At 42.0% G+C, this 15,494-nt stretch overlaps 1 protein-coding gene across 1 annotated transcript in view; it reads left to right on the top strand.

Moving 5' to 3' along the window:
* Window positions 1-15,494, top strand: part of zhx2b (zinc fingers and homeoboxes 2b) — an 86,476-nt gene that overhangs the window by 48,316 nt on the left and 22,666 nt on the right. Inside the window, exon 3 of the mRNA XM_080484948.1 lies at window positions 5,432-5,565. The gene's annotated coding sequence lies outside the window, so the exon portion shown is untranslated. The remainder of the gene's footprint in view (window positions 1-5,431; window positions 5,566-15,494) is intronic.

Below are 15,494 nucleotides of genomic sequence, written 5' to 3'. Positions count from 1 at the left end.
CATGTTGGTACTGACTCAGCATGTTGACGCAGGCTGCAGGGCCATTGAGAAAGCTTACGAGATCGTTTACGAGATCGTTTACGAGAACGCGGGTTCACGTAAAGGAGCCGTTTTTGTCCAGTCATCCACACTCGGCGGTGTTTTCGATGCCCGAAAACGGGTTTTTTTGAACACTGGTCCCAGAGTGGGGAAATTCTAAAACTCCGGCTCGGCTGTGAGGTTGTGGACGGCAAGGATGATCCTCTCTGGAAAAACGATGATGTCATCACCCCCCTCAGCCCCCACCGCTGTCCGCGATGTCATTTGATACCCACAACATTGGCGGACTACATGCTGTAATCGAGCTGCAGAAGCTACTGACGCTAGCTGGAGGAGGAGCAGGGCCATAGACTTATAGAACTCGTCGTTATGTAGAAGTCTCTGAGCAGGAGTCTACTTCTACATTTCTATGTGCCCTGTCTTCTTCTGTGTTGATGGATTAATTGGTGAGTCACAGCGCCCCTAAAGGCCTGGCATATGCACTACACGCCCTGAAGCCTCGTGTTGAGCCGTGTTCACAGTGACGTGTGGACAGAATGTTTTTGGAGAACCCCGGGGAGAAGAACTTTGTCTCGTGTGGATGTGGCCTTCGAGTCATTTTATTTGTCCTCTCACTGTATTGACTCTCACAAGACTTAAAGTATTGATCCAGGATAACATTGTTGATTCCAGTACTTATCTCTGCTGATACATCACTTCCTGTTTCAATGTGATTACTGTGATGACACACACACACACACACACACACACACACACACACACACACACACACACACACACACACACACACACACACACACACACACACACACACACACATCCACCGTGACTCATTCCGACTCGTTGTATTGATGCCGAATGGCTGAATACACACACACACACACAAATAAACTGACTCATACGTACTTAACACGTTCATAAGACACCCACCGACTGTCAGGCCCTTTATGAGTTCACACACACACACATGCACGCACACATACAAACAAACAAACACACACTCACAGTAATATATATATATATACACACGTACGCTCTGTAGGAGAGGGTCTCTCTGCTGGAGTCCCGGGCTCTGCAGGACACGTCCACATGTGAAACACCAGCTGGTCAACACACACACACACACACACACACACACACACACACACACACACACACACACACACACACACACACACACACACACACACACACACACACCCTGCTGCTCTAACAGGCCTCCCGCTAAGAATCTTTCCTTTTTGCATGTGTAATAGTACTCAGTCACACACAAACACACTGTCTTTCTCTTTCACACTTGTTTACACACTCACTCACGCACTAGCAGTACACACATTTTGCAGTCGTACTGTACTCCCTCTCCCACACACACACACACACACACACACACACACACACACACACACACACACACACACACACACACACACACACATCCCCCGTGCCAGGATATCTGTTTATTGGAGTGCGTAGCTGCTTTCTGCTGGCCGCTCTGAATACTTATGGCATCATACTGCACGCGCGCACACGCGCAAACACGCACGCACATTCACACAATCTATATCCACACTACCGTTTGTGTGCCTTTAACGCGGCGTTGCGTCACGGCGGAGGAGACGCGGACACTCACTCTTCTCACAGATTGCATCACAATCTGGCTGCGCTCGTCCTGTATTGTTCTCTCAACTTTCCTCACAAAGACCCGAGCAGGCGGCAAACGCAGGCAGCCAGTCTGTAAACAGTAGAGATAGTCAACAAACTGGTGAGCCGCCCAAATTCATCAGTTCATCTGTCAGGAGTGAAAAAGTCCCTGGATTCAGCTGAAATCAGAAGAAATTCACTTTAATGTAGAAATCAATCGGCAGAAGTGATTCAGACGCGCCACAAAGCAAACACCCGGAGGAGACGTTGGTCCAGGAAATCGTCCACGTCACTTCGTCACATCAGGAGCTTCACACAGAGTCATTAGCTTCAGGAATCAGCAAGTCAAGTTTTCAAAAAAGAGCAAACTTTAAATCCACCTTCAAATAGTAGTCGAGTAGAAAATCGAGATTCCTTTCATTATCCAACATTTTGTGATTAGAAAACCAATTTTAAAGAGTGAAACTATCACAAATACATTCAATCTGGACTGAATATTCTGGAATTACTTTTTTAATCTGTTATAAACAAAGTCTTCTCATAAAGATTCCGTTTAAATGGAGGTAACACACACACACACACACACACACACACACACACACACACACACACACACACACACACACACACACACACACACACACACACACACACACACACACACACACACACACACACACACACACACACACACACAGTTCTACAGAGGAGTTCCTACAAAACATCCAGAACCAAATTAAAAGCATTGAAGACTAAAAACCAGTCAATTGGGTTCAGAGTCACACAAAAACAACACAAACAAAACAAAACCAAAGCACACACTGTAACAGGCCTGCAACCTGAAAACACTCAGCCCTGCTGGACAGGTGAACAAACAAACCCTCCCAACCAACAAACCAACAAACCCTCCCAACCAACAAACAAACAAACCAACCCTCCCAACCAACATACCAACCCTCTAAACAAACAAACCAACAAACTAACCAACTCTAACCAAACAAACAAACCAACAAACCCTCTAAACAAACAAACCCTCCCAACCAACAAACAAACAAACCCTACCAACAAACAAACAAACCCTCCCAACCAACAAACAAACCCTACCAACAAACAAACAAACCCTACCAACCAACAAACAAACCAACCCTCCCAACCAACATACCAACCCTCTAAACAAACAAACCAACAAACAAACAAACCCTCCCAACCAGAATACCAACCCTCCCATCAAACCAACCCAACAAACAAACAAACATACCAACCACCCCAACAAACAAACAAACCAACCAACAAACAAACCCTCCCAACCAACCAACAAACAAACAAACAAACCAACCCTACTAACCAACAAACCAACCAACCCTACCAACCAACAAACAAACCCTCCCAACCAACCAACAAACAAACAAACAAACCCTCTAAACAAACAAACAAACCCTACCAACCAACAAACAAACAAGCCAACCCTCCCAACCAACATACCAACCCTCTAAACAAACAAACAAACAAACAAACAAACCGTCTAAACAAACAAACAAACCCTCCCAACCAACAAACAAACAAACCAACCCTCCCAACCAACATACCAACCCTCTAAACAAACAAACCAACAAACAAACTAACCAACTCTAACCAAACAAACAAACCAACAAACAAACAAACCCTCCCAACCAGAATACCAACCCTCCCATCAAACCAACCCAACAAACAAACAAACATACCAACCACCCCAACAAACAAACAAACCAACCAACCAACCAACAAACAAACAAACACTCCCAACCAACCAACAAACAAACAAACCAACCCTACTAACCAACATACCAACCCTACCAACTAACATACCAACCCTCTAAACAAACAAAGAAACAAACCAACCCTCCCAACTAACATACCAACCCTCTAAACAAACAAACAAACAAACCAACCCTCCCAACTAAGATACCAACCTTCCCAACAAACAAACAAACAAACTAACCAACCCTCCCAACCAACAAACCAACCAACAAACAAACCAACAAACAAACAAACCCTCCCACCCAGAATACCAACCCTCCCAACAAACCACCCCAACAAATAAACAAACCCACCCTCCCAACAATCAAACAATCCAACCAACATACCCTCCCAACCAACAAACAAACTCTCCCAACAAAAAAACAAATAAACAAACCAACCCTCCCAACAAACAAACCAACAAAGTGAGTCATTCTGACCTGGATTAAAGCTTTTCTCTGACCAGCAGGACAAGACCAGAAGCTCGAGAGAATGGAGGCTTTGTTGAGAGAGAGAGAGTGAGAGAGAGAGAGAGAGAGAGAGAGAGAGAGAGAGAGAGAGAGAGAGAGAGAGAGAGAGAGAGAGAGAGAGAGAGAGAGAGAGAGACTCAGTGTTCAGCTTAAACAAGCAGTACAGGATGTGCCGCCAAACTATTTAGCTTGGTTGGCTGCCGACTGTGTGTTGATTGTGATGGTAAAGACAACAAGTGACATCCATTCACCTCCTTCAACCTCTGAAGGTGTGTCAGGTGAAGTGTTTCTGCTCTTCCAGGCAGTGATCGCCTCCAATACTTCAACCAGCAGCTTGTGTGTGTCTGTATTTTCCTCCCTTCCTCCTTCCTTCTCTTCTCCTCCTTATCCCTTCTACTCTTTTCATCATTATCTTGTTGTCTTCCTTTCTCTTCTTTCTTTCTTTTCTTGTATCCCTTCATGTACTGTCCTTCTCTTCTTGACTTTTTCTTTTCCTTCTCTTGCTCATTGTTTTTATTTTTTTCCTCCTTTTCAGTCCTCATCTTCACCTCGTTCCCTGTCTGTCTGTCTGTCTGTCTGTCTGTCTGTCTCTGTCCGTCAAATCTTCCTCCTCCCTTTTCCTTCATCTTCATCTGTTCCTGTGACTCTCTCTTCTCCTTATTTCCTCCTCCTCTTCCCCCTCCTTCACCTTCCTCCTCGTCCTCATCATCATCATCAATTGTGAAATAATAATAATTTGATAAAAAATATATCCTCAGTTTGATTTTCACATTTTTCACAAATCATCTTTCAAACCCTCGCAGGACCTGGAATTAGGACAAAACCGCCCAAACCCAAACCTGAAAAACCTGCGATGACACCATGAACACATTAGAATGTGAAATAATGAAACATGAGAACCCGAGTGCAGGAATCTGTTCACAGACAAAGACTCAGACTGGAACCATCAGCTTCTTTAATATTGGTGGACACACACACACACACACACACACACACACACACACACACACACACACACACACACACACACACACACACACACACACACACACACACACACACACACACACACTCAGTTTGAAACTGGTATTTTCGGGCAGGACGAGCGGGGCAATGCTTGCTCCCTCCAGCGACCATGGGACTCGGCGAGTTGCCATGGAAACAGCCCAAACTGCACTGGAGGAGTGATTGAGAGAGGGGTGGAGTAAAGACAGGGTGAGAGAAACGGACAGAGAGAAAACGAAGAAAGCCTGTGTGCGTGCGTGCGCGCGCGCGCGCGTGTGTGTGTGTGTGTGTGTGTGTGTGTGTGTGTGTGTGTGTGTGTGTGTGTGTGTGTGTGTGTGTGTGTGTGTGTGTGTGTGTGTGTGTGTGTGTGTGTGTGTGTGTCCTATCTATAGATTTTTTTATGTGCTTTTGTTTGCATTTCTGCACTTCTATTATTGTATTAAAATTTGGTAAAAATGTCATTTTCATTTTTGATTTCTTCTTTTATTGTGCGCTTGCAGGGATCTGATTTGTGGGATTGAAGACTTGCCCCGGGATCTGATTGGTCAGAGGACTCGCAGCCTGGCAGGAAGTGGCGCTTGGGTTCCGGACCTCACATCGGATGACAGCGTGCGCTTCACTTCAAGTGTCACAGGTGAGCTTCAAAGTGTGCCGGAGCGTCGGCCGTCACTTTCAGCTCTGCTTGACGGCATCGTGGACGGTTTGTGTTCCCGTCACCTTGCACGCCAAGTCACAAAATTTTAGTTTTCTCTCAAAGACACCTGAAGTTTTTCAGAACGAGGCGAGAATGACGAGCATTCAGAGCAGCTGTGAGCCAGCGGCGGCAACACACCGCCCGCCAACCTACACACACACACACACACACACACACACACACACACACACACACACACACACACGGTTTCCTTTGTAATAAAGCATCAGTTAATAAGAGATGGATTTGTGTTGGCCGAGCCGCTTGGAGACAGAGGAAGACGCTCTGGCTGCCAAATCAGTGTTTTCACAGCCTGAATCACAGCTTACCAGCAATACTGGCCCAGGGAGGCACACACACACACACACACACACACACACACACACACACACACACACACACACACACACACACACGTTTAACTATTGTGTGTGGCTGCACAGCGTGTTTATGTGTGTGTGTGTGTGTGTGTGTGTGTGTGTGTGTGTGTGTGTGTGTGTGTGTGTGTGTGTGTGTGTGTGTGTGTGTGTGTGTGTGTGTGTGTGTGTGTGTGTGTGTGTGTGTGGACCCTCATTGAATTCCTTTACACCGACCTCAAACTGAACGATCGACGATGCAGCAGTTCAGAGCTTTAGACTTCTTGTAACAGAGTTTCAGCATGCACGTCGCTGCTGGTCGCCACAAGCTCCGCCCCCTGGTGGCTGCAAACCTCGCCTTCTATAGTTTTTGATTTTCTTTCTAAAATGGCAAATATCAAACAGGACATTAAGATGTAATCTAGTAAGAGCAATGATATTATTCATCCTGTCATTGTTCATCACTTCTATTTGTCTTTTCTTGTCTTTTTCTCTTCTTTTTCTTTATTTTCTTTTTCTCGTTTCCATTGAAAAGCTGTTAAAGTCACTTCTTGGTGATTCCTCCTGCTTCAGCTCTGACTTCACTGAAGCTGTTTAATCTCCATCACTGCTCAAAGACCACAGTGTGCTGGTCCAGGACCACAGTGTGCTGGTCCAGGACCACAGTGTGCTGGTCCAGGACCACTGTGTGCAAGTCCAGGACCACAGTGTGCTGGTCCAGGACCACTGTGTGCAGGTCCAGGACCACTGTGTGCAGGTCCAGGACTACAGTGTACAGGTCCAGGACCACAGTGTGCTGGTCCAGGACTACAGTGTGCAGGTCCAGGACCACAGTGTGCAGGTCCAGAACCACAGTGTGCAGGTCCAGGACCACTGTGTGCAGGTCCAGGACCACAGTGTGCTGGTCCACGACCACAGTGTGCAGGTCCAGGACCACAGTGTGCAGGTCCAGAACCACTGTGTGCAGGTCCAGGACCACTGTGTGCTGAAGTTTGGGACTATTGTATTTCGTTAATGTGATGATTATTTCTTTCTTTTCCTCGGCTGGTTTTAGAGACAAAACCAAAAGAAAAAAAGACGAGAATTCTGAAGCAATTAAAAGGAGCTGAAGTGACATTTAATGATGTTTCTGAGCCTTTTCATTCCTGTAAATATCTTGTCTGGCAAATTAGAAATGAAATGAACAGTGGCCGGAATCGGTTGGAAAGCTCTTCAGTGACTGCTGGTATTTACAGAAAAACTCAAAGCTTTGATTCTTTTATCTTTTGGTTTAAATCACTTCATTTCTGTGTGTTGTCGTCTCTTTATGTTTAAAATGATAAAATCCAATAATGTGCCAGCAGAACCAGCAGAGAAAACAGTTTGTGGCCTCGTTTCCATGTTTGAGTGACGACTAGGAATGGGTACCTTTCACATTTGAATCAATATGATACCCGGTACCTGGGAATTAATACTGGTACTTAGCGGTACCAATGTTTTGGTACATTTATGTGTATTTATGTGGTTGTAAATGTTAAAAAATGCATATTTGTTTCTCAATATATAAGCTTTAACAAATATATCAAAACAACATGTTTGTATTGTAACATCACAGTTAAATTTCTGGAGGGTTTGGCGCTGATGAGCGTTCAATCATCCGCTACCTGCCAGCAGTTCTCTGGTTCTGACAGTTTTCTGGCTGATTCTGAAGATTCTGTGGCTGGTTCTGGCTGGATGTGATGATTTTCTGACTGGTTCTAATGGTTTTCTGCCTGGTTCCGATGGTTTTCTGGCTGCTTCTGATGGCTTTTCGACTGGTTCTTGCAGTTTTCTAGCTGGATCTGATGGTGGTTCTGGTGGTTTTCTGGCTGGTTCTAAAGATTTTCTGGCTGTTCTAATGCTTTTTTTTCAGGTTGTGATGGATTTCTGGCTGGTTCAGAAGATTTTCTGGCTGTTCTAATGCTTTCTTTTCAGGTTTTGAAGGTTTTCTGGCTGGTTCTGATGGTTTTTTGCCTGGTTCCGATGGTTTTCTGGCTGGTTTTTGACTGGTTCTTGTCGTTTTCGAGCTGGATCTGATGGTGGTTCTGCTGGTTTTCTGTCTGGTTCTAAAGATTTTCCGGCTGGTTCTAATGGGGTTTTTTCAGGTTGTGATGGTTTTCTGGCTGGTTCTGAAGATTTTCTGGATGATTCTGACAGTTCTCTGGCTGGTTCATTAGGGCACCACATGTGTTCCACTGCTGGATTCAGTGGGCTCGAGGGAGAGGGAGGTTTTTTCTTCTTTTCACTCCCACGTGCAGTAAACAGCAGCCATTGCATAAGACCTTCGAAAGTTCATCTGGTTTCCATGAACATTTTCCAACCTCAGAATCTCTTCACCTGCCAGCTTTTAGATGTGGGCTCTTATTATTTTTATTTTTTATTTTTTTTTGTACCTCTTTCTCTCTCGTTCTTGGAAACAGTTGCTTACACTTGAGCCAGTGCAGTCATCTTGAAAATATGTGCAATCTAATGCATTTTAAATTATGCCGGCAGAGGAATTTACTACTTAAATTCCAAGTTAAACAGGCTTTTATTTTTTTCTGCCGTGCATGATCATGTTAGGTCAGAGCAGAGGCCTGAGAAACTCCTTCTTTCTGACTTAAATACCAGGAACATGAATCAGATGCACAGATCTCCACATGTCAGTCTTCATTAATGAACCACCTTCTGAATCATCCAGCCACAAAACACAGCTTCTAAAAGCAGCACACACAGCAACTCCCACTATTCACTCCTGGATTAGTATTTATTCTATTGCTATCATATTAAATCCTAAAGTATTTTGACCCGAGGCATCTTGGGAAGGACTCCAACATGGATTGGAAGAAGACTTTTTTTTTTTTTCTTCATAGCTCCAATACCCGCACGTCACTTCTTTTGAAGCATGGTGGTGGGAGCATCATGCTGTTGCTGCTGCAAAGGTAAAAAATTAAGGAAACATAACAAAATCCTGAAGAACGTCATTTAATGAACAGAGTTTATCAGAAAATGTGACTTATTTGATTAACAGCGGGAAGGTTTGCCCTAAAGGTGATTTGCATAACATAACATAACATAACATAACATAACGACCACATAACATAACATAACATGAGATAACATAACATAACATAACATAACATAACATAACGACCACATAACATAACATGAGATAACATAAGATAACATAACATAACATGAGATAACATAACATAACGACCACATAACATAACATAACATGAGATAACATAACATAACGGCCACATAACATAACATAACATGAGATAACATAACATAACATAACGGCCACATAACATAACATAACATGAGATAACATAACATAACATAAGATAACATAAAATTAGATAACATAACATAAGATAACATAACATGAGATAACATAACATAAGATAACATAACATAAGATAACATAAGATAACATAACATAAGATAACATAAGATAACATAACATAAGATAACATAACATAAGATAACATAAGATAACATAACATAAGATAACATAACATAAGATAACATAACATAAGATAACATAAGATAACATAAAATAAGATAACATAAGATAACATAACATAAGATAACATAAGATAACATAACATAAGATAACATAACATAAGATAACATAAGATAACATAACATAAGATAACATAAGATAACATAAGATAACATAACATAAGATAACATAACATAAGATAACATAACATAACATAAGATAACATAAGATAACATAACATAAGATAACATGAGATAACATGAGATAACATAACATGAGATAACATGAGATAACATAACATAAGATAACATAAGATAACATAACATAAGATAACATAACATAAGATAACATAACATAACATAAGATAACATAAGATAACATAACATAAGATAACATAACATAAGATAACATAAAATTAGATAACATAACATAAGATAACATAAGATAACATAACATAAGATAACATAAAATTAGATAACATAACATAAGATAACATAAGATAACATAACATAAGATAACATAACATAAGATAACATAAGATAACATAACATAAGATAACATAAGATAACATAAGATAACATAACATAAGATAACATAACATAAAGATAACATAACATAACATAGATAACATAAGATAACATAACATAAGATAACATGAGATAACATGAGATAACATAACATGAGATAACATGAGATAACATAACATAAGATAACATAAGATAACATAACATAAGATAACATAACATAAGATAACATAACATAAGATAACATAAGATAACATAACATAAGATAACATAACATAAGATAACATAAGATAACATAACATAAGATAACATAAAATTAGATAACATAACATAAGATAACATAACATAACGTAACATAAGATAACATAACATAACATAAGATAACATAACATAAGATAACATAAGATAACATAAGATAACATAACATAAGATAACATAACATAAGATAACATAACATAAGATAACATAAGATAACGTAACATAAGATAAGATAACATAAGATAACATAAGATAACGTAACATAAGATAACATAACATAAGATAACATAAGATAACATAACATAAGATAACATAAGATAACATAAGATAACGTAACATAAGATAACGTAACATAAGATAACATAACATAAGATAACATAACATAAGATAACATAAAATTAGATAACATAACATAAGATAACATAAGATAACGTAACATAAGATAACATAACATAACATAAGATAACATAACATAAGATAACATAACATAAGATAACATAAGATAACATAACATAAGATAACATAACATAACATAACATAAGATAACATAACATAAGATAACATAAGATAACGTAACATAAGATAACATAACATAAGATAACATAAGATAACATAACATAAGATAACATAAGATAACGTAACATAAGATAACATAACATAAGATAACATAACATAAGATAACATAAAATTAGATAACATAACATAAGATAACATAAGATAACGTAACATAAGATAACATAACATAAGATAACATAACATAAGATAACATAAAATTAGATAACATAACATAAGATAACATAAGATAACATAACATGAGATAACATGAGATAACATAACATAAGATAACATAAGATAACGTAACATAAGATAACATAACATAAGATAACATAACATAAGATAACATAAAATTAGATAACATAACATAACATAAGATAACATAACATAAGATAACGACCACATAACATAACATGAGATAACATAAGATAACATAACATGAGATAACATGAGATAACATAAGATAACATAACATAACATAACGACCACATAACATAACATAACATAAGATAACATAACATAACATAAGATAACATAAGATAACATAAGATAACATCAGCAAGTTTACAAAGAATTTAGTTAAAAAGCTGAGAGTGAGTGATTTGTGTGGACAAGTTATTTCTTGTTGGGATGCTGCTTCACACTTGCAAGATTCAGGATAAAATTTGGTTGAATATTAAATTAATTCACTGAGTTTGGTGAAGCCAAACTAAGTGGAAAATGTTCTGTATTGGTCCTTGGACCGTTGGACAATTACTGTCTTGTCTTGAAAGTGACATTCAAACTCTTCTCGAACAAACTTATCAACATTAAAGCACAGAAGAAACTCCAGGTTTCATAAAAGTAGTTTTACTGCAGCTCTCAGGTTGTGTCTCACCTGCAGTACATGAAGAGCTGCACAACAATAGAATCTGGTTGTAAAGACTTTGGAGAAAGTACTTGACCTTTAGTCGGGTACACAAAGTTCAGTCATGTTTCCTAAACATACCTTCAGGGGCTCTAGCAGCTTTACAGTAAAACTGTAGAAACTGTACACTCATTAGCCACAACATTATGACCACCTGCCTCCTTGGTTCTCCGTGAAAGAACGGACTGTTCAGACGTCGGAACGGATGGTCGAGGCGTCACAATGGACTGTTGAGGCGTCTCAATGGACCGTCAAGTCGTCTGAATGGACCAAGGAAAACCTTTCCTCTGTTCATACTCATCTAAACCTGGGTTAGGGTTAGAGTTAGAGTTAGAGTTAGAGTTAGAGTTAGGGTTAGAGTTAGAGTTAGAGTTAGATAGGGTTAGGGTTAGAGTTAGATAGGGTTAGGGTTAGAGTTAGGGTTAGGGTTAGAGTTAGAGTTAGATAGGGTTAGAGTTAGATAGGGTTAGGGTTAGAGTTAGATAGGGTTAGGGTTAGAGTTAGAGTTAGGGTTAGAGTTAGGGTTAGAGTTAGGGTTAGAGTTAGAGTTGGGGTTAGGGTTGGGGTTAGGGTTAGAGTTAGGGTTAGAGTTAGGGTTAGAGTTAGAGTTAGAGTTAGGGTTAGGGTTAGGGTTAGAGTTAGAGTTAGAGTTAGAGTTAGAGTTAGAGTTAGAGTTAGAGTTAGGGTTAGAGTTAGAGTTAGAGTTAGAGTTAGAGTTAGAGTTAGAGTTAGAGTTAGAGTTAGGGTTAGAGTTAGAGTTAGAGTTAGAGTTAGAGTTAGAGTTAGGGTTCGGGTTCCTGCTGCTTTGGGCTTCATCCCGCTGAACGGGTCCGTCAGCGAAAACCGTTTAAAAAGTGTGACGCTGTGTGCAACAAAGCTCCGGCTTCATGTCACCGTAAGATCAACAGTAACATTTTCCAAATGCGACATAGTCGACAGTCCATGTGAGGCTCACTGAGCTCCACGCTGCCCCCTGGTGGGGGATTCTATCAGAACCAGCTGATCTCCCCGGGTCGTTCACCGGGTCCATCACCTGGACCCAGGAGATTCACCCGGAGGTTCCTCTTCTCAGGAAACGACAGTCGACTCATTAAAGCCTGAGAAATTCAGAACGTCAAAGCTCATGAGAATCAAACTGAATCTATTTTCCGTCTGAACTGATCAGAATCATCAGCTGCTCAAACGTGCTGCTTGGAAATTCTGACCCAATCTGTTAAGACGAGAAGCTGAAACATGTTTTCTTGATGACCAAGGGAATTTCAGTGTGACGCTTTTCCCCTCATTTCTCTGGACCAGACTGTTCCTTGATTGGTCTGCCGCTCTCTGATTGGCCCTGTGGTCTGCCGCTCTCTGATTGGCCCTGTGGTCTGAGGCTCTCTGATTGGCCCTCTGGTCTGCCGCTCTCTGATTGGCCCTCTGGTCTGCCGCTCTCTGATCGGCCCTCTGGTCTGCCGCTCTCTGATCGGCCCTCTGGTCTGCCGCTGCTCTCTGATTGGCCCTCTGGTCTGTGGCTCTCTGATTGGCCCTCTGGTCTGCCGCTCTCTGATTGGCCCTCTGGTCTGCGGCTCTCTGATTGGCCCTCTGGTCTGTGGCTCTCTGATTGGCCCTCTGGTCTGCCGCTGCTCTCTGATTGGCCCTCTGGTCTGCCGCTCTCTGATCGGCCCTCTGGTCTGCCGCTGCTCTCTGATTGGCCCTCTGGTCTGTGGCTCTCTGATTGGCCCTCTGGTCTGCCGCTCACTGATTGGCCCTCTGGTCTGTGGCTCTCTGATTGGCCCTCTGGTCTGCCGCTGCTCTCTGATTGGCCCTCTGGTCTGCCGCTCTCTGATTGGCTTGGTTCTTTGTTTTGGCCGTGACACTCCTCGTTGGCTGCAGCTGAAGTTAGTTTCCAGAGTTCTGTTCGTGTTGCATTCACGTGAATTAAAGCCTCGCGGGCTGAACTGCTGATTTTTGCGCCGACCTCGGAGTGCTTTTAGATTTCCCTCTGATAAAAAGAAACCAAATGACTGTTGTCTCCCCTCATTATTAAAACAATTCATCCCAAGGCCGTCGCTTATTAATTTCTTTGTTGACTTGCCCTGTCTTGTGGCTCGACGTGACTTCTCTGTACAAATCATAATTAGCAGTTGGGTGCGACGTGAGTTCAGTAGAAAAGGTTAGTGGCTGGTGCGGCCTTGGCTCTGCTCCGGCGGCTGGTGGACGCACACACCTCCTATTAGACCGCAAACCAGTTGTTAAAGCCGCTTTCAGACAATTTACCGTGGAAGCTACAGGACTGAGCTTCACGTTTCTTTGTTTAACTTTTGAAAAGCGTGCTTGTTTCTGCCTCACGGTGCTCTTTATTGCTTTTTTCAGACGCATCTGCCTTTTCTAACCTTCTTGCATATTAAGTCAAATTGGAGGCCTCTGGGTGCACTGGGATTTTGTGGCTGTAGAACGGATGTTTACCTGCAGAGAAACTTCGCTTCACGCGTTTCAGTCAACCAACTGATTCTTTTTTTTCCAGTTTATGTTCAAATATTAGTGACGCGAGACTCAAACTTCCTGCTCATTTGAAATAACCTGCCGTGGCTTGGGGGGGAACATGCTCTAAAAGATGTTGTAATAATGCAAATAGATGTAAAACAATGACATGGAAATACATACGAGTAAATCTAACATCCACGGGACCGAAAGCAGCAAAAGGACACAACCAACTGAACGATGGTTCGACCCAACGCGTCGAACTCCCAACATCCACCAGAAGAAACAGGAAGCTGAAAAACAGTGACGGAAAAACTCACGAGTTCATTAATGTGACCCGGAACGGCCGCGAACGCTTACCGAACCAGTCGGGTCCAGAGCAGGACCCCTCCGGCCCGGACGGGCTCTCGCACACCCAGAACCAGTGGGAGGAAACCGCAGTGCTCGGGGGGGGGGAAACATGCAAACGCCACACAGAGAGAGAGAGAGAGAGAGAGAGAGAGAGAGAGAGAGAGAGAGAGAGAGAGAGAGAGAGAGAGAGAGAGAGAGAGAGAGAGAGAGAGAGAGAGAGAGAGAGAGAGAGAGAGAGAGAGAGAGAGAGAGAGAGAGAGAGAGAGACCCCGGCTGGGATTTCAACCCACAATCTGTGAGGCGTTACCTGTGTGTGTGTGTGTGTGTGTGTGTGTGTGTGTGTGTGTGTGTGTGTGTGTGTGTGTGTGTGTGTGTGTGTGTGTGTGTGTGTGTGTGTGTGTGTGTGTGTGTGTGTGTGTGTGTTGGAACGCCGCGGCGTGGCGGCTCTAATGCGATTACGTCCGTTGTCTCTGAGCAGAACCGATCAGGTATTAGAGCCGTGATGAGATTTAAATTAATTCAGCCTCTGTGAGATGAGCTGCTCCTTTATTTGGCCTTCCAGCCCAACACTCCTCCTCTCATCCCTCTTTCTCCTCTCCTCCATCTCATGACAACCCTTTAATCCCTCCTCCTCCGCCTCCTATTTTTCTCACTTCCTCCATTATTTACTCTCCTCCCTCCTTCATTTTTGCCCTTCAGTCTGATTCGATCCAGCCCATCCCTCCATCCTCATCCCTCCTCTTCCTCCTTCCCTCCTTCCCTCCTTCCCGCCACTCCTTTCTTTTCACTTTTCCTCCCTCTCTTATTTTCTAAGCTTTTCTTTTCCTCATTTGCTTTTTTCTTCTTTCCAATCTGCCTTGCATCATCCTTTATTCTTCCTCTTTTTATTTATTTATTATCTCTTCTCCTCTTTCACACTCTGTTCATCTTCATCCGTCCTTCTTAAACAA

Source organism: Lipophrys pholis, assembly GCF_963383615.2.
Source record: "Lipophrys pholis genome assembly, chromosome: 17".
NCBI lineage: Eukaryota > Metazoa > Chordata > Actinopteri > Blenniiformes > Blenniidae > Lipophrys > Lipophrys pholis.
Note: the sequence above shows the minus strand (reverse complement) of the source record. Positions and strands in the feature narration are given on the sequence as shown.